This window comes from Mirounga angustirostris, unplaced genomic scaffold, assembly GCF_029215605.1.
Source record: "Mirounga angustirostris isolate CCGP_5_RB_7025 unplaced genomic scaffold, mMirAng1.0.hap1 SCAF_10, whole genome shotgun sequence".
In the NCBI taxonomy this organism is placed as follows: domain Eukaryota; kingdom Metazoa; phylum Chordata; class Mammalia; order Carnivora; family Phocidae; genus Mirounga; species Mirounga angustirostris.
The window spans coordinates 30,752,232-30,772,046 of record NW_026991718.1 but is presented as its reverse complement, the minus strand read 5'-3'; the positions used below and the strand labels follow the sequence as shown (position 1 = coordinate 30,772,046).

General features: G+C 43.8%; 1 long non-coding RNA gene across 1 annotated transcript; it reads right to left on the bottom strand.

The window, feature by feature from the left end:
• Positions 1-2,453: 2,453 nt before the first annotated feature.
• LOC135361733 (uncharacterized) lies at positions 2,454-18,981 on the bottom strand. The gene is made up of 3 exons (XR_010405533.1): positions 18,837-18,981; positions 6,080-6,174; positions 2,454-2,824 (listed from the first exon to the last, which is right to left on the bottom strand). It is a non-coding gene; the product is annotated as an uncharacterized LOC135361733 (long non-coding RNA).
• Between the last annotated feature and the right edge of the window lie 834 nt (positions 18,982-19,815).

Genomic DNA, 19,815 nt, shown 5'->3' with positions numbered 1-19,815 from the left:
CTGCTCCAGTTCATAGGAAGATGTTTTTCATTTTGGTTTCCAAACCATTAGAAGGAAGAGTGTAGAGAGGGAAGGAATGTAGGATTTGGAGTCAGAAATCCTGGGTTCATGGCCTCCCTCTGCTATCAGCTATTTGAGCCCAAAAAAGTCATTTAAAATGGCCTGAGCCTCAGTTGTTTATTAATCTATAAAGTGAAGATGTTAATATCTCCTTATCTCCTTTATCCACTTAAAACTAAATTGTCTTAGAGTGGGCCTTGGGTGCCATCTGCAGTGACCCTATTTTTTTTTTTCTTATTTTGAAAGGGGCTACTAATTAGACCAGGAATGCGTTCAGGGCGGGAGCCTTTGTATTTCCTTTCCCCTTCTTAGCCCCTGACCCAGAGAGTCAGGGTCTCTCACATGATTGTTCTCAAAGATAAGAGCTGTCTCCATTTGTGTGAAAGCTACAGCTTGACCTTCCTTAACTTTGTGACCAGGATGAAGCAGCAAGCGTGCTAATCCAGGGGAAGATAACACAAATCTAAAAGGAAGTTAAAATATTGCAGACCACAGAATTGAGATTAAAAACTATCTTGACTGGCTGTGGCCCTGGGTTGGAAACAATTTGATGGAATTTAATTGAGATAAGAAAAGGTTCCTCATTTAAGTTTAATAATAATAGCTAACAGTTACTGAGCGTTTATGTATGTTAGGCACCTGCTAAGTGTATGTGTTCTGTAGTTCTTATGAGAGTCAGTTGGGGAAGATGCCATTATTATAAAGGAGAGATTTAAAGTAACTTGTCCAAGATTGCTCAGCCATTAGGTGCTCAGATTCAAACCCCTGAGGATTCCAAAGCACACACACTTAACTGCTCACCAAGATGTCTAAGTCCTAATCCCCCAAACCTGTAAATATGTAACTTCATGGCAAAAGGGACTTTGCTGATGTGAGTAAATTTACTGACCTTTAGTTGGGGAAAGTATCCTGGATTATCCAGGTGAGGCCAATCTAATCACAAGAGTCTTTGAAATTGAGAACTTTCCATCTGCATTGAGGGAGGGGATAGGAGAAGGAGGAGAGATTTGGATGAGAAGAACTCGACCTGCTATTGATGGTTTTTAAGATGGAGAATGGAGACCACAAGTCAAGAAATGTGGGTAGTCTCTAAAGATGGGAACAGTCCTTCAGTTGAGAGTCAGCAAGCAAATGGGGGTCTCAGTGCCACAACTGCAATGAACTGAATTATGCCAACAACCTGAATGAGCAAAGAAAGAGATTCTCCCCTAGAACCTCCAGACAGGAACACAGTCTTGCTGACACCTTGATTTTAGCCAAGTGAGACCAGTATCAGATTTCTGATCTATTGAACTGTATGATAATAAATTTGTGTTGTTTAAGCCATTAAGTTTGTGGCAATTTGTTATGACAAGAATAGAAAACTAATAGAGTTGCATTCGCTTTCCAATGGTTGGACGGCTGGGGGGCTTTTTACTGACCACAGTCTAAATACAGGTATACCTCAGAGGTATTGCCAGTTGGGTTTCAGACCACCACAGTAAAGAATATCACAATAAAGCAAGTCGAATGAAGTTTTTGGTTTCATAGTGCATATAAAAGTTATGTTTACACTATGCTGGAGTCTATTAAGTGTACAATAGTATTATGTCTAAACAATGTTCATACTTTAAGAATACTTCATTGCAAAAAATACCATCATTTGAGCTTTCAGGTAATCTTTTTGCTAGTGGAGGGTCTTGCCTTGATGATGATGGCCGCTGACCGAATGGGGTGGTGGTTGCTCAAGTCGGGGTGGCTGGTGGTGGCAATTTCATAAAATAAGACAATGAAATTTGCCCCATTGATTGACTCTTCCTTTCATGAACAATTTCTCTGTAGCATGTGATGTTGACAGTATTTTACCCATAAAACTTCTTTCAAAATTGGAGTCCATCCTCTCAAACCCTGCTACTGCTTTATCAATTAAGTTTATACAATATTCCAAATCCTTTGTTGTCACTTCAACGATCTTCACAGCATCTTCACCAGGAGTAATTTCCATCTCAAGAAACCACTTTCTTTGCTCATCCATAAGAAGCAACATCTCATCCATTAAAGTTGTATCATGAGATTGCAGCAATTCAAATATAATAATGAAAATGTTTGAAATATTGCAAGAATTGCCAAAACGTGACAGAGACATGAAGTGAGCAAATACTGTTGGAAAAATGGTGCTGATAGACTTGCTTGATGCAAGGTTGCCCCAAAACTTCAATTAGTAAGAAATGCAGTGCATTTCAAGGGAAGTGCGATAAAGGAGCTATGCCTGCATGAAACCACACTGTGATGAGGCTAAAACAGCACTAACAAAATCAGGAGAAAGAACATTTTTCAGATCAGGTCACTGTTTTGTAGGTTGGCCAGACTATTTCTGGAATATTAGGTTAGTTCTGAATGCTATATTTGGAAAGTCATCAGCAAATCAGAGTGAATCAAGCATAATGAATGTGGAGGAATGGTAAGCGTAGGATTCACAAATTTTTAATATTTTGGAAATTGAAGCATTTTTCACATAGCTTTGTTTTATCTCATTATCTTCTGAAAGTATTGATATATTTCATCAGAGTACATAATATACATTTTTTTATTTGCTTTTTTGGAGGATTCTTTTCTGGAGAACCTGTCTAGCCAAAGGCAAAAATATCACAGATTCTGACATTTTAGGGGTTTTTTTTGGAGTGGGAAGTTACTCTACAGATATGGCTAGCGGTGAACCATCCTTGCCCATGCATATAGAACTTCTAATTGGCTTTTTAGTGTCTTCCTCTTGAATATGAATGGACTGCCAAAAAAAAAAAAAAAAATCAATCCTTTAACATGAGAGATGAAGACCCAAACAATAGCAAAGAAACCTAGAGAAAACAAACTATTCAGGGAGCAGAAGAAAATTATAACACAAAAACTTACATTCTTAGATGAGAAGATTTTGCATAAGTGAAGCAATTATGGGGTGCTTTTATTTATTTTAAAGATTTCATTTGTCAGAGAGAGGGAGAGAGAGCACAAGCAGGGGGAGCAGCAGGCAGAGAGAGGGAGAAGCAGGCTCCCCACTGAGCAAGGAGCCCATTGCGGGACTCGATCTCAGGACCCTGGGATCATGACTTGAGCTGATCCCATGGAATGCTTTTAATAACAAAAAAACAGAGAACTATAAAAAAACAAGAAATTAAAAAGTAGAACTCAAAATTTAGTTCTACTATTTGAATATTAGCAACAAATAATCAGAAATTGAAAAAAATTTAAGACCACTTAAAGTAGCATAAAAAATATGAACTATTTAGGGAATAAACCTGACAAAAGATGTGTTAAGACCTGTGCACTGAAAACTATAAGGCATTGATGAGAGAAGACCTAAATAAATTGAGAAGTCTATCTTTTTTATGGGTCAGAAGACTCAGTATAGTTAAAATGTCAGTTCTCACCAATTGATCTATAAATTTAAGGCAATCTCTTTCAAAATCCCAGCAGGCTTTTTTTTTTTTCAATTAAAATTTATAACCTGATTCTAAAAATTTATATGAAATGCAAAGGACCCAGAATGTCAAAACAACTTTGAAAAAGAACAAAATTGGAGAACTAAAACTATCTAGTTTCAAACTTATCAACACAGTGGGTGGTGGCACAAAATAGAACTAAATCAGTAGAACAGAATAAAGAGTGTGGAAAGAGATCTACACATACATTGATGACTATTTTACAAAGATGAAAAGATAATTCAGTGGTGAAAGGATAGTCTTTTCAACAAATGTTGTTGGAACAATTGGATTTACAAAAGCAAAAAATAACAAAAAGAATTCCAATTCATATTCTGTACCACATACAAAAATTAATTCAAGATGGGTCATAGACCTAAATGTAAGCTAAAACTATAAAACTTGTAGACAAAAGATAGGAGAAAAATCTTTGTGACCTTGGTTTAGGTAAAGATTTCTTAGTTATGACACTAAAAGCATGATCTATAAAAGAACAAACTCATAAATTGGACTTCATCAAAATTAAAAGCTTCTGCTCTTAGAAAGAATGAAAAGACAAGCCATGGGCTAGGGGAAGATATTTGCAATGTACATATTGATAAAGGACTTGTATCTAGAAAATATAAACAACCTTCAAAACTCAATATAAGAAAACAACACTGGGGCACCTGGGTGGCTCAGCCAGTTAAGAGTCGATTTTGGCTAAGGTCATGATTTCAGGGTCATGACAATCGAGTCCTGTGGAGGGCTCCACACTGGGCATGGAGCCTGCTTAAGATTCTCTCTCCCTCTCCCCTTCCCAGCCCCTGCTCGTGTACACGTATGCACACTCTCTCTCTCTCAAAAATAAATAAAAAGGGACACCTGTGTGGCTCAGTGGGTTTGTGTGGCTAGTTGGTTAAGTGTCAGCCTTCGGCTCAAGTCATGATCCCAGGGTCCTGGGATTAAGTCCTTGCTTAGCAGGGGGCCTGCTTCTCCCTCTCCCTTTGCCCCTCCCCCTGCTTGTGCTCTCTCTCTGACAAATAAATAAATAAGTAAAATCTTTATTTATTTGAGAGAGAGAGAGAACACATGAGAGGGGATAGGGTCAGAGGATGAAGCAGACTCCCTGCCGAGCAGGGAGCCCGATGCGGGACTCGATCCAGGGACTCCAGGATCATGACCTGAGCTGAAGGCAGTCGCTTAACCAACTGAGCCACCCAGGCACCCTAAAATCTTTAAAAAAATAAATAAAATTAATTTTTTTAAAAGATTTTATTTATTTATTTGAGAGAGGGAGAATGAGAGACAGAGAGCATGAGAGGGAGGAGGGTTAGAGGGAGAAGCAGACTCCCTGCCGAGCAGGGAGCCCGATGCGGGACTTGATCCAGGGACTCCAGGATCATGGCCTGAGCCAAAGGCAGTCGCTTAACCAACTGAGCCACCCAGGCGCCCCTAAAATTAATTTTTTAAAAAAGAAAGAAAACAACCCTATTAAGACATCAAAAATGTTAGAATAGACATTTCACCAAAGAAGATACATGAATGATCAACAAGCACATGCATAGATGCTTGACATCATTAGTCATTAGGGAAATGGAAATTAAAACCCCAGTGAGATACCACTCCATACCGATTAGAATGGCTAACTTAAGAAGACTGACCATATGCAATGTTGGTGAGGAAGTGGAGGAACTGGAACTCTCATACACTTCTAGCAGGAATGGAAAATGGTCCAACACTTTGCAAAAACTATTTGGCAGTTTCCTAACGTTTAACAATACACCTGCCATATGATCCAGCCATTTACTCCTAGAGCAAAGAAAGTACATGTCCACACAATGAACTGTACACAAATGTTCATAGCAGCTTTATTTGTAATAGCACAAAACTGGAAACAACCAAATGTCCATCACCAAGCAAATTAATAAATAAAGGTGGTATATCCTTACATAGTGTCACTTCTGCTATGCCACAAGCCTGCCCAGATTCAAGGGAAGGAAACAGACCCCACCTCTCACTGGCAGGAGTGTCAGAGTCACAATGTAAGAAGGAAGAAGGGCATATACAATGAGAGAGATTGTTGAACATGCCACAGTGTGTGATGATGTAACCCATGTCAAACTCCCAACACAAAGAATCATTGTCCCATAGCTTGGTACAGTGTTCATGTTTGTTGAAAGCCCATTAACTAGAACAGTTCTGCCTCTGCTTAATGAAAGCTCATTTCTGAGAGGCAACAGAGTGTGTTTTATCATAAACTAAGTGCTATTTAAGAACTTCCTGAGCTCAAAGAAATGCAGTACAGGATTGTGGCTTGAGGGTCAGATGTGAAAATTATAGTTAGCTTAGGTCAACACTTATCGTGGCTACTCTTTCTGGTGGGTTATTTCTGGTTGCCAATCCTGTTTGTGCACAGACACAGATATTGCTAAAAGGACTCCAGAATTTGGGCCCAATGACTGTTAAACTAGCTCCTTATTTGGAAAATGGTAGAGGAAAAGAAATAAATTTAACTTGCCTTTCCAACAGGAACTGGTAACCAAATGGCCCGAGATGAGTAGTAAAAATCTATTGCTACTTACACCAGGACAAGTGAGTCTTCCAGGTGAGCCAGGAGGCATGGCTGTCCACCAGCGTGTTTGCAGACATCCCACAAGCAGCAACACAGCAGAATTGCCTGGGGGTGGGGGGCAGATGGGGGAGGCATGGAACATGAGGATTCCTAGGCCCCATCCCCAGAGACTCTGACTCCGTAGGTTTGGAATGGGCCCAGCGCAGCCCATCCCAGAAAGATTTCTTTCTTTCTTTTTCTTTCTTTCTTTCTTCCTTCTTTCTTTCTTCCTTCCTTCTTCCTTCCTTCTTTCTTCCTTCCTTCCTTCCTTCCTTCTTTCTTTCTTTCTTTCTTTCTTTCTTTTCTTTCTTTCTTTCTTTCTTTCTTTCTTTCTTTCTTTCTTTCTTTCTCTTTCTTTCTTTCTTTCTTTCTTCCTTCTTCCTTCCTTCCTTCCTTCCTTCTTTCTTTCTTTCTTTCTTTCTTTCTTTCTTTCTTTCTCTCTCTTTCTTCCTTCCTTCCTTCCTTCCTTCCTTCCTTCCTTTCTTTCTTTCTTTCTTTCTTTTCTTTCTTTCTTTCTTTCTTTCTTTCTTTCTTCCTTCTTCCTTCCTTCTTTCTTTCTTTCTTTCTTTCTTTCTTTCTTTCTTTCTTTCTTTCTTTCTTTCTTTCTTTCTTTCTTTCTCTCTCTCTCTTCCTTCCTTCCTTCCTTCCTTCCTTCCTTTCTTTCTTTCTTTCTTTCTTTCTTTCTTTCTTTCTTTCTTTCTTTCTTTCTTTCTTTCTCCTTCCTTCCTTCCTTCCTTCCTTCCTTCCTTTCTTTCTTTCTTTCTTTCTTTCTTTCTTTCTTTCTTTCTTTCTTTCTCCTTCCTTCCTTCCTTCCTTCCTTCCTTCCTTCCTTCTTTCTTTCTTTCATCTATCTATCTACCGTCTATCTATCATCTATTTAAATTTCACTCAATTAACATACAGTGCATATTGGTTTCTGGAGTAGAATTCAGTGATTCATCACTTACATACAACACCCAGGGCTCACAGGTGCCCTCCTTAATACCCTTCACCCATTTAGCCTATCCCCAACCCATCTCCCTCCATCAACCCTCAGTTTATTCTCTATTGTTAAGAGTCTCTTGTCGTTTATTTTCCTCTCTCCCCTCTCCCTCCCCCTCCCCTATGCTCATCTGTTTTATTTCTTAAATTCCACATATGAGTGAGATCATATGGTATTTATCTTTCTCTGACTGACCTATTTCACTTAGCATAATACTCCTTAGCTCCATCAGTGTCGTTGCAAAGGGCAAGATTTCAATTATTTTTGATGGCTGAGTAATATTCCATGGTATATATACCACATCTTTATCCATTCATCAGTCGAAGGACACTTGGGCTCTTTCCATAGTTTGGGTATTGCTAATACTGCTGCTGTAAGCATTGGGGTGCATGTACCCCCTTTGAATCTGTATTTTTTTATCCTTTGGATAAATGCCTAGTAGTACAATTGCTGGGTCATAGGGTTGCTCTATTTTTAACTTTCTGAGGAACCTCCAGACTGTCCTCCAGAGTGTGCAGGTCATTCTGATGCTGGAACTGGTGAGGGAATGGAGCTTGCCCCATAGCAGTTTCTGTTGACCCCACCACTGAGCAGGGACTGGCGAATCTTTGTGGATATGTTTAGCTGGATCTTTCCTTCTTCCTTTCTCCCGCCCTCCCTCCCTCCCTCCTCCCTCCCTCTCTTTTTCTTTCTCTTTCTTTCTTTCTTTCTTTCTTTCTTTCTTTCTTTCTTTCTTTCTTTCTCTTTCTTTCTTTCTTCTTTCTTCTTTCTTTCTCTTTCCTCCATCTCTCTCTCTTCTCCTCCCTCCCTCCCTTCCTTCCTTTCTCTTCCTCCTTCCCTCCCTCTCTCTCTCTTTCTTCCTTTCTTTCTCTCCCTTCCTCCCTTTCTCCCCTTCTGTCTTTCTGTTTTTCTAGTCAATCACTCAGAAATCCATCAAATGTCCATTAAAGGAGATAGGAAAGCGCAGTGGTTAAATGAATGGCTTTTGCAATCTGATAGAACTAGTTTGAGTACCAGCTTTATTTAGCACTTACTAGCTGTATGATATTAGGTATATATATATTTTAAGATTTTATTTATTTATTTATTTGACAGAGAGAGATAGCAAGAGCAGGAACACAAGCAGGGGGAGTGGGAGAGGAAGAAGCAGGCTTCCGGCAGAGCAGGGAGCCCGATGCGCGGCTTGATCCCGGGACCCTGGGATCATGACCTGAGCTGAAGGCAGACGCAAAACACCTGAGCTACTCAGGCGCCCCTAGGTATGTTTCTTAGTATCTCTAAATCCGTTTTCTTGTAGGTAAAAGAGGAATGAATATTGATAGGGTTGTTATGAGGATGACACAAGATGATACATTTATAGCACATAGTAAGTCTCCATAAACAGTAGCTATGACTGTTATCGCTATTACTATAACGAAGGGGCCGCTGTGCTGGGCTAACTCTGGAAGTGCTACATATGTATCACCTGCCTTTCAGCAAGAGGGTGTTTCCTGGAAAGTAAAATGAGCTCCTCTTCCCTGACCCTCATGGTTGATTCCTAAATGCTTGGAGAATAGCTTCTCACTGCACATCTGTTCTCTGACAGCCCCTTAGAAGTCCGTGGAATAATGGGCCTGAGTCTTTGGGTACGGGAGACCTATACAGCGTGTCTGCCTCAGGGTTTTGCTCTGAAATCTTGGGTCTGGTTACCACAGAAAGGAAAGCTGAGGACAGGGACAAGAAGGTTCTCTAGTCTTTTGAACTCAACTTGTCCTTTCTGGCTACATTTTGCTTCTTATCCAAGGTAAGTCTAAGGAGGCAGGATTTTCTTGGCAACATAATTATTGCTACCTAATAAAGGAAGATGATTTCTTTTTAAAGATTCCTGCTATTTTCCTAGCAGGCAGAAATTTCAGTGTCTACAGAGGCTCTGTTCTGTTCTTGGACTTCCCGTGTTTGTTTTTTCCATTCTGAGACAGGAAACAAAACATCCATAGGAAACAATTGCTAGTTCTGTCTCCATTTATACTCACTTGGTGGGGAGAGGGAAAAGGGTTGGTTTTTTTGTTGTTTGTTTTGTTTTGTTTGCTTTGTTTTCTTTGTCTTTTGAACTTCCATTTTATAACATTATTGCCTATATTTCTTTGAAAAGTCAAGAGGCATCATTTGACATATGGTCTGATAAAATATTTGAAATAGGAACTGACTTGATTACTCTGGGGGCTTCTGGTTACTGTGTTACTGCCTCCCAAGAGGGTCTGAGCAGCTTTGTCCAGATATATGTGGGGGATCAGAAAGCATGCCCCAGCTATGCCCTACTTTACTCTATGTAAGGCCCAGGGGCAATCTTACCCTGAAACTAAAGGAAATTAATCTTCAGCACCCTTCACTTGGCAGCGCCTGGCCTTTTCTAAGGCACTAGGAGGGGGCCTAGTGATGATGTGTTCATACGTTTTTGTATAAGTAGCAAAAATAAGATTTTTTTGGTACTGTTTCCCATTAAAAACTATCTCAAAAATTTTATAAGCTGGATGCATTCCTGACCAGGGTCTCTTTGTCCATGCCTGGCGGATTTCACCTTTATGTAACCAGATAGTAAACAGCTCCAACTCCAGGTCAGGGCACGCTGGAATGCCAGGCATCATGCGGGAATGTGAGGAAAGAAGTGCATTCACCACCCGAATCACTGCTGGATGAGGAGAAAACTGCAAGCTGGGACCAGAGCAGCCCTGGGGAAAACAAGCTATAGACTCAGTGTCTGATGGAAAGAGTTCCCTCTTCAGAGGGATGGCTAGTAAGTGGCACTAGTCATTTACCTGTTTCAGTCTTTGAAAAGCATTAATAGTCTACTTTTAAATCCTCCTCCAATAAAAATACAGTTGTCTGTGTGCTGAGCCCCTCAACCCCCAAGCCCTGGGGGGCTGTGTCCTGCAATGGAGGGGGCTCTGGGGGTGGTCCTAGCCCAGCTGCAAGTTACCGATCCCTTCGAGCCTCACTCGGTACATCTTTTAAAACCAGGGCGTTCTATTAGGCAGCCTTGCTCCAAAACTTGAATTATTTTATGATGCGAGGGATTGAATTGAAATGATTTCTGTAGTGACACAACAGTATTTTCATGGGAAAATCTGAGGCACGTGTTGGGAGGGAGATTGGCATATGGAGAAAAATTGGACCATATGGGATTAGGAAATTAAAAATTATCTCCTCCTGCTCAGTAAATGTGCCAAATATGAGCCTCTCATCCTAAGAACTGTCTTCCTTTTAGCAAATGGAAAGAAGACATTATGAGCATTTCCAAAATTAAAAGAGTATTCATGTCATGTCAAATGTGTGATGTGTGTAGGCAGTGATGTGTTAGGTTCTAGGAAGGAAATTTGTATTTCAGACATGGTCTTCGTTATTTAAGAGATTACAACTAAGCAAGACTAGCCCCGACTTAACCATTAGCAAACAAAGCTGATAAGATAGAACCCAAACCCATGGTTCATGTTGGGCTGATTTCATAAATTATGGTATATCCATTCTATGGAATATTATGCAATCATCAAATAAAATGAATGACAGATTTATCCATATTAACTTGGAAAGGTGTAGAAGACATATTGTTAAGTGCAAATAAGCAAGTGGTAGAATAATATGAAGAGCATGATCATGTTTTTGTAAAAAGCAAAAGTGAGACTCTAAATAGGCAACTCTGTATAAGCATGGAAGCATGGACGGATCTATACTGATATGCTAACATCAGTTACTTTAAGAGGGTGGGATTGGGCAGAGGAGGAAGAAAGGAATTAAAAAAAAATCTTTGTCATTCAATTTGCTTAAATTGTTATAGTGAGTGGGTATTATAATCTTTAAAAATGCTTTTGTAAAACACAAAAATGGCATAGCTTTTGTCTCCCATTCTGTGGATGTCCGTTGGGTCATACAATGGTTAGATCTTTCACTCTGCAGTGGCCCCAGCTCCCACTAGATCTCTCCCAGTGATTTCAGAACCAGCCCTCTCTGGTTTGGGGGGGCACCAGCGTCCAGACAGAGGTCCCCCTTGAGGGACTCTGTCTGTGTTCAGGGCTCGGCCAGAGCTACAAGCTAGCAGCATGTTCCCTCAGATTCCCAAAGTGCCCTTGGTTCTTTGGTAAGGAGGAATACCTTTCCTCCACCCCCCCTCCCCCATCACACTTGGCTGGGTGGTCACAGGGTGGGCTTCTTGGGCTCTCTGTGCCCATCAGCTCTTCCACGCTGGTCCCACTCTTCTCCAGAAATGCCTGCACCCCTCTACCCAGGTTCAGTCTCCATGGGCATGTGGACACACAGTGAGTGCTAAGTTGTTTGTTGGAGGCAGAAATTCAGTGAATGGAGAGAACTAGGGTCCAAACAGGGTCGTGGGTTGAGGACACCAAATATGTAAGCCGTAACACCAGCAAGACAGAGAAAGTGGAATGAGAGAGGAGAAAAGCAACTGACCTCATGCGATTGACTAGTCTGTGGTACACTCGTGTCCATTTCACACAACACCCAGGTCAGACAAGGCCACTCTTTGACTGTGGGGGATCAAGACAAAAACAAGACCCATCTGTCGGGTGCCTGGGTGGCTCAGTTGTTAAGCGTCTGCCTTCAGCTCAGGTCATGATCCCCAGGTCCTGGGATCGAGCCCCACATCGGGCTCCCTGCTCGGCCGGGAGCCTGCTTCTCCCTCTCCCACTCCCCCTGCTTGTGTTCCCTCTCTCGCTGTGGCTCTCTCTGTCAAATAAATAAATAAAATCTTAAAAAAATAAAAAAAGACCCATCTGTCATCATGTCTGACTGTAATCAGAAACAAGAAATTGTCCGGATCACAAAAATGACCACCTAACATTCCCCTATTCCTGGGTGATATGTGTAACTGAGGTTTCTTTCTCCACAGTAGCTGTAGGCTCACTTCTCTCCTCCTGCCTTCTAGATAAGAATGAAGGTACCCATCATAGCAGCACCTCTGCTTCCTGACAACATCCACTCCAGAGCAGAGCCCCACTTCCTGAGCCCTCCCCAGAATCACTGAACACAACCCCAAATCCTACCGTCAGCTCCTTGGGACACCCTCTCACTGAGGCTCCATGATCTCCTCCAGCCCAGCAAGGCCCTGAGCCCACAGCTGACTGGAGGTGTGTTCTGGTGGTCTTTGGCTGGAGGGCACTGACAAAGGGCAGGCTCCCGGGGGCAGTGGGGAGTGCCATTGAAGGCCTAAGAGTCTTCACCCTGCCGGTTACTTTCCCACTCGTGAGAAGGTCATTTTTACACATTTCCACCAACAGTATTTATTCGTTGCCTGAAGGAGCCAGGGGTGTGAGGGCCTTTCAGAGAATGATCTGACTGTAGAAACTAGGAGGTCAGGTGGGGACAGATGAAGAAAGGTTTGAATTCCAGAGTGCTTTACCAACCTGTGTTCTACCCTCATGGGGGCAGTTGGTGTTGAGGGTGTGGAGTTTAGGGTCAGTCCTGGCTCTACTGCTTACAAGGCGTATGACTTGGAGCAAGTTTCTTAACCTCTCTGAGCTGCAGAGTCTGCATCTTATGAATGGAGAGAATACCACTGAGCCACAGGCTTCAGTAGAATGTGTGAATCCCTGGTACGTAGGGTAGTGGGTACTCACCAAAGATGCCACTTTTTCCCTTCCCAGTAGGCAGTGGACAGCCACTGTAGATTCCTGAAAGAGAAGCAGCCCAAGGAGAGTAGGCATCCTAGGAAGATAGACCTGATGGTGGTGTGCAAGACGACCTAAGTGGGGAGGCTCTAGGCAGACCTCAGAGAGGCTGGGACGCTCCAGCTCACACGGCACTTGCCGCCCACTGCAGACATTGCATTACATTCTCACAAGCCACACAAATGTCCTGGACGGACGTGGGCAAAGAATGAGTGATGGAGACATGCCACGCAGCATGTCTTCCAGCAAGCCTTAGTGGGATAGGGTGGAAAGAAGAAATGTTAACTTCAGGGACACTTCTAGAAAGGCAGCCGAACTCTGGGCTGGTTGGAAGAGCAAGAGGATCAGACTCCCTCAGAATGCAGCAGTCGGCAAAGAGATGCCCCTTTCTAACAAGTAAGTCCAGGAGCCATAACATCTTCCAGTTGTGGATTGTTGCCAGACACACAGCATCAGCTTCAAATAGGGAGGATGACGCTGAGCTCTGAAGGCTAGCTCAGGCTTTCTTCCGCATATTACTTGTTGGCTGACCCAGCCAGACAACTCTACTCTAGCCCAAGGGCGCACAAGTCCAAGGAGGAGGAAACGGATGATTGACGGCAAGAGCTACATTAGGCAAGCACTCTTTCCTCACTGGTTGCACCTCTAGTAGCTCTTAAGTTTTATAGTTAGTAGCACCCCAGGGATACCTCAAGCTGGCACATTCCTCACTTAGCAAGGAACTTTGGGATCTGGAGCATTTGTATTAAAAAAGACAAACACAAAACCCCAGGCGATGTGTAAAAGATTAAAAAAAATACAACAGCATGTGAGTTAGCTGCAGATGGGTAAGAGCCAAATCAAGGTGATACCAAGTTGCCCCAGTGCTCTGAGTCATAAAGTCAATCAACGTTTATTGGGCAGCTACTTTCTATGAGGTTGGGCCCTGAGGAACCTGAAGATGAAGGGGCCGATCTCCTCCTTCACAATGTTGGTCGTGGAGAGAGGAGAGGCTAACAAGACTATCAAACAATGGAATGCAAGGGCATAGGGAATGTGCTCAAGCCGTCATGATCATGTGAAGAAGGGGATGATTACATCTTACTAGAAGGGTCAAGATTTTATTTTTTATTATTTTTTAATAACTTTTTTTTTTTTTTTAAAAGAGAGAGACACAGTGAGAGAGGGAACACAAGCAGGGGGAGTGGGAGAGGGAGAAGCAGGCTTCCTGCTGAGCGGGGAGCCCGATGTGGGGCTCAATCCCAGGGTCCTGGGATCATGACCTGAGCCAAAGGCAGACGCTTAACGACTGAGCCACCCAGGCGCCCCTCAAGATTTTATTTTATGTATGTATGTATGTATGTATTTAAAGTGGGCTCCACGCCCAGCGTGGAGCTCAACACAGAGCTTGAACTCACCACCCTGAGATCGAGACCTGAGCTGAGACCAAGAGTCAGATGCTGAATCAGCCACCCAGGCGCCCCAAAGGATCAAGATTTTGAAAGAAGAAAGGGATTCCGAGGAATTCTTGATTTCGGCTTCAGACCATCCACCAACAGCCATGGACATAATGGTTACCTCCTCGCCCCTCTCCTGGAAGTGTGGGAGGGCCCTGGTTCTTACAAGACTGTACTGCCCTGGACCTTCGTGCCTCTGGCTTGCATGTGTGATAGAAGGAGAGTCAACTGCTGCTCAGCTCTATTGATCCCTAAGGAGTCTCATCCTCAAGGTGCAGAGGCTGGAGGAACTGGAGACCTGTCCTTATGGGGCTCTTAGAATCCTAACCCAGACACTGGAGAATAACGATCAGGAGAAGGCGTAATTGTGCTAGAGAGCTCAGCCAGCTTGCTAAAAGCGAATGGAGGAAACTGGGAATTATATACCTAGGTCTAGACAGTCTCTCTGCTTGATACAACATGGTTACATTTTTTCCTGTTTTGAGAATGAGAGGAAGACAGATGCCTACTTTATAAATATAACAAGAGAACAGCACCAAGATTTGTATACCAGTGCTAATTCAGTGAGAGAATCCACTTAGCTCATCAAACTATAAATTGGAATACTGTGTGTGTGTCTGTGCATGTGTGTAGTCCTGGATTCTCTTGCATTTTAGTCTCAGGGTCCTCCTTTGTGAGATGGGTGTAATCCCAACTTCATAGGGTCGTGAGGATTAGTCTTCTCTTGTGAAAGTCCCTTAGTAACAATAATATAAATATTACAAGGTCTGAGACACCCTGATGTTGGCTACTGTTATTAATTATACTGGAAATAAGATAACCCTTTCCAAAGAAGCTCAAAACTACCCCACAGCGCAGTGTGATCTGCCTCCGCTCGCTGTCTGTCACTCAGGCAGTGTGTAATGACAATATTGAGGAAATTCAAAAGGACACAGTTGAAACAAGACCTTATTATGTGTTCGGCTTCCCTCTTTTTTCTGCCTCAAAGGGCTCTCAATTGTAAAGAATATTAGGCAGGTGTGTATGTACCTATATATACGTCAATAGTTTAAAATGTTAACATAGTTCCAAATGCCTCGAGGAAAAAAAATTTGGTTAAATTTTCATTGTGAAAGTGACATTGGTACCGTGTAAGGAACACTCTAGGCAGATAATGGTTTACCCCCTGAAGTACTGGGCGCGTATCCTAAAACCTTCAAGTGTCTGGGGAAGCGGTTTCCTTCTTGAAATGGATCATATCCTGCTCTCAGTGCAGGAGTCTGACTATGTACTTAGGAGAAGTCTCCTTCCCTGACTCTGATAATTCAGCCTGAGCTGGGTCTCCATGGATAGAAGAACAGCCTCTGGGTTCTCGCTGGGAGAAAGCCAGGGGCTGAAGGCAATGTTCCTTCCTTAGAACACATCTTTTGAGAAGCGGAAATGTTTTCCAGCAAAAAAACCAGTTGCTCCAAATGTTTCCTGACTGATTCAGTATTCAGTTCCAATTTCTGTGTCAAATGCTACTGTAGGAAAGATAGATACTCAGTGTCATGGGAAATCGTGGACTGATGAATACAACAGATTATACATAGAGGTAATATTAAATAAACATTGAGCTTTAAACATTACTGTGCAATAGTCAAGTGTGTAGGAATGAAATAATATGAGATCTGGGGTTTGCTTTAGAATAACCCAGCTGACTGTGGGAGGGGGCACGGGGTATAGACTAAACAGAATTGGCCATGTGTTGATAATTATTGAAACTAGGTGATGGGTCCATGAGGGTTCATTATACTATTTTCGCTAGTTTTAGAAACATTTGAAAATCTCCATATAAAAAGACAACAGAAAAGCCCCAAAGGTGTGACTTTGTCTTGTTTGAATGAAAGATGTTTTTAAAAATTAGTATTTCATAGACACTGCATACTGAAATATACAATACAGCTAACATTGGTGCTCACTATGTTAGGCATTTGCATGCTATTACATATATCTCTGTAACTTTATCTATATTACATATATATAATATAATTTATAGATATATACATATACATGTACATATATAATTTTTTTTTTTTTAGATTTTATTTATTTATTTGCGAGAGAGAGAATGAGAGACAGAGAGCATGAGAGGGAGGAGGGTCAGAGGGAGAAGCAGTCTCCCTGCCGAGCAGGGAGCCTGATGCGGGACTCGATCCTGGGACTCCAGGATCATGACCTGAGCCGAAGGCAGTCGCTTAACCAACTGAGCCACCCAGGCGCCCTGTACATATATAATTTAATATGTATGTATATTAAATACACACACATACATATGTAGTGTATCAATTCATTTCATTTCTGTTCACAACTCCATGTGTAGGTTCTATGTAAATTATCTGCATTTGCAGATGAGGCCGTGGGATAGGGAGATTAGTGCACAAGGTCATTAAGTAGGATTCGAACGCATTTAGACTCCGGAACCCACGCTCCTTCTTAAACAGAGCCCTCTACTGCTGTCAGTATCCATGCTGTTCCGTACTATTACATTGTCGCCCACAACTTCCCTTATCACAGTTTATTATTATTTTTTAAATTGATGCGAGAGTGGTGGGTGGGGTGGAAAGTTTTTTTTACTAGACTGTTCAGTAATCCCGCTGGAAATGCCTTACCCCTCCCCCTTAGCCCCAGGCACGGAGCCGGTGTGACCGAGGAGTGAGGTCGGGCGGGTTGGCTCAGAGTGGTCCTTGGTCCTAGGTTCCCTGGACCACCCTGGAGCGGCGCGCTGGCGGCCGAGTGGCGCCACCTGGTGGCCAGAAGCCCCGCAGTGGGCGTCTCCACCGCGCCGTTGGCCTCCGGAGCTGGGAGGGCGGCCCCGAGCGGTCAGACCTGGCGCTGCAGCCCAGAGGGCGGACGCCGGCCCTCCCCCGGGGACCAGGCAGAGGCGTGACAAGCCCAGGACAGATGGGCCTTTGACCTTGCCTGGAGCGTCTTGTCGGGCGGAGCCGGCCTCGGGAGGGCGAGCTGGGGACCCGGCCAGAGAGACCGAGTGAGGGCTCCCTCCAGGGGCCCGCCTTCCCAGCCCCAGCCAGGGCTCACCTCCAGAGCCTGGAGAAAGTGGGAGTTGAGAAGGGGTGGCTTTGCCTAAGGGCTCTTAAAATGAGCTCTTTAACATTTCCAGGTATTTAAAATTCACGTATTTATGCACATAGACATCTATATATTTCTTTGTATCCTCACCTCTTCGCAGAAACGGTATTAAAGCTGGAATCGTGTCATACAATGTTATTTTTTTCCTCACCACAGTCATCTTAGGCTTGTGGAGAACACAGACCTGCTGGCTGCCAGAGCCAAGACCCAGTGAGCAAGGCCAACCAAGGGCATTTGGCCACAGTCTTGAGGACCTCAGCCCAAGTTCTGAGCACCCTGACGCCTGCAGGCGAACCCTTCCCCCCGGTGCTGGAGGAGGGTGGCACAGCTCTAGAGCCTGAAGAGTATGTGGGAGCCCTGGCAGAGGGCACAGTGCTCTGTAGGGTGCAGCCCCCATGCGGGCAGAGACCTAGGCACCAACTCTCCCTCTCTCATGAGCCTGCCAAAATCAGTGAGGTCTGCAAAAGGTGAATTTGCAGGACTTCATCGGCTACCGGGACCTGAAGGCAGTCTCCGTGGCACATACTCTCTTCCCTACGGTCTCTGCACTGCTCTGGGGCTAGGCACGTCCTGAAGGGAGCCCCTTGCTGGATCCTCTTCAGCACGCAGGGTACCTTCTGTTACATGAAGCAGGTTCTGGATGCCACAGAGGGAGGGCAGCCCCTCCGAGAGCAAGGCCTCATTCGTCATCCAGAGCTGCCCAAAGTTACTGCAGTGAAGGCCCAAGTTCATGGAGGCCTGGCCTGGCCGGGGACTGGCCTGGCCCTCCCGTCTACTTTGTGAATTCTGTGTGAATATGCTTCAAGACACACCGCACTATGAGAAGGCAGGGTCCTAACTGAAGAGCAAGGTCATTCATTATTGAGGTTACTCTGTTAAGGAGGAGGGACATTTCTCAAATCTGATTCCATGATCTGAGCAGCGTAAATGGGCAGGCTGCAGAGTGGGCTCTCACACTTTGTCTAGAGATTGAAGATGTTAAGACTGCCAATGAGGGGACTCCTGGGGGCCGGGCTGGAGGATGGTGCCCTCCATGTAGAAATGAGGAATGCAAAGAGGATACCTGAAGACTTGTATCAGATCCTTTGGGCAAGTGTATGGGTCTCTCAGATAGCGATTGAGCTGGGTTAGAACCTGGGGACAGATTAATTATGTTGGAGCCAATTCCCATATTGGCAAAGCCATTTATCTTAGCGGAGCCAAGAGAAAATCAATAGATGAGGGAAGGGGGGTGGTGTCCACACTTTCATTCCAACTGTAAGAGAAGGCTGGGCAGAGTTGACAGGGTAACGGAAGCAAGAGAACCTAAAGGTAATGATAGAGTAGGGGCTCCTTAGTCATCCCTTCCTCTTTGACTTCTTTGATGCTAAACCTTGCAGGATCTAGGGTTAGCTTTATTTAGGAAAAAGTTGGTCCTCATAACCCATGATTTCAATAAGAACCAAAACCAAAACTGGTTCAAAAGATAACTGCAATGTTTGCTTGCAGTAATAGCAGCCCAGAACCTGGGCCATGGGATGGAATCATCCAACTGTAGTTACTTACTCTTTGTTGGTTGTTGGCTGTTCCTCTGTTGGAAGGAGGTAGAGATGGCCCGGTCTTGGCCTGCCCTTACGGCTGAGCCGGCTTCAGGCACACCGTTTCCCTAGAACTAAGTCCAGGCCAAAGGCAGATGAAAAGCCTCTCTGGCCCCTTTTATCTGGCCCTTTTACTTGGGTGATGAGAAGGCCTGGGTTAAAGGACCACAGCCCTTCCGGACCTGGAGTACAGCTGCAGGCCAGCCACTCCGTATTTCCTTTGCCTGGCTTCCCCTTGGGCCCTAAGGGCACGTTCTCTTCCCACGCAGGAGGCAAACCCTGGTCCTTTTGATAAGACCAGAGGCATGTGCTTCCGAGAGATAGAGATGCTAACAGGGAGAGGGGAAGAAGCCAAAACAATGTTTTCTCAACTCTGTACCCTCTTCCAGGTTCTAGCTTCCTCCTCCTCTAGGGCGGGTTAAGGGAGCCTCTAGCTTCCCCTTGTGGCTAAAATGTGCCATGACTCTAGTCAAACCATCTTTCTAAAAAGATGCATCCTACATTAGGGTATAGTTAACAGGGAATTGAGGACGACAGGCCTGGGAACCAAGAACCAGTTGCAGGAACTAAGGATGTTTGGTTTAGAATAAAGAAGACATGCAAGGACCAATCCCTCTTTAAATATTTAGAATGTGGGGGCGCCTGGGTGGCTCAGTCGGTTGAGCATCTGACTCGATTTCAGCTCAGGTCATGATCTCAGGGTTGTGGAATCGAGCCCCACATCTGGCTTCGTGCTTGGTGCAGAGTCTGCTTGAGGTTCTCTCCCTCTCCCTCCCCTTCTGCCCATCTCCCGGCTCTTGCTCTCTCTCAAATAAACAAATAAAATCTTTAAAAACAATTTTAAAAGATAAAAAATATTTAGAATGTGGAAGAGAAGGTATTTATTCTGTGGAGGATAAGAAGGCAAAATTGGGACCAAGGAATAAGTTAGTAGGAAGCAGATTTTT